The sequence below is a fragment of the Bison bison genome, unplaced genomic scaffold (genome assembly GCF_000754665.1).
Source record: "Bison bison bison isolate TAMUID 2011002044 unplaced genomic scaffold, Bison_UMD1.0 scf7180017864308, whole genome shotgun sequence".
Taxonomy (NCBI): Eukaryota; Metazoa; Chordata; class Mammalia; order Artiodactyla; family Bovidae; genus Bison; species Bison bison.
The window spans coordinates 44,484-45,262 of record NW_011494880.1 but is presented as its reverse complement, the minus strand read 5'-3'; positions in this window follow the sequence as shown (position 1 = coordinate 45,262).

The window sequence follows — 779 nt, the reverse complement described above, 5'->3', positions numbered from 1 at the left end:
GGATGGTCAGGGCTCTCCAAGAGACCTCCAGATCCCATCCAGGCACAGTGACTTAGAGACAGAGAAACATCAGCCTCCCTGGTGACTTGGTCCTGACAAAGTCTGAATCAGGAGGATTGAAGAGAAGATGGGGTCCTGCCCTTAAGTAAACCCTGTTCATCGTAAGGTCTGGCCCTTAATGGAGTCTGCTTCCTACCTGTCACATTGCTCCTCCTGATTGAGGAGGGAGAGGGACTGTAAGAAGGAATCAAGCTTAAGGAAAGTGGCATGGAAAAGATTCAGCAGCCTCTTTCTCCATAAAATAGAGTGGTACCTTATTTTCTAATACATAAAATTCCCCTGGGGTCTTTGTATATTTTGAATTACTTTTATAATTTGTTTTCTGATATTGTAATCTTCTCCTAATGACCTATGCTGTTTCTTTGCTGGTAGAGTTACTTTACAGTCCCAGAGCAAATAGAGGTTAAACACTATAAATTATAACCCAGTGTATGAGAATTGATTGGGAATTCCAAAACCCATACCTTACTTTTGTACTGGGCATAGAAACTACAGATTGCCACTCTCACTCCTTTGTGGTTCACTGTTAATGTGTTCATGGTCCACTGGATCAATTTTATTATCACAAAGTTGGAACTTTTACAACAGCCTTACTGATACTTAGAAATTACAAAAAAAAAAGTCTTCTTTTATAAATGTAAACATCATTTGTCTATGCCATCATGTGTGAATGGTCATGATTATATTCCATAGCTGATTGAATACAGTAATAAGTATGT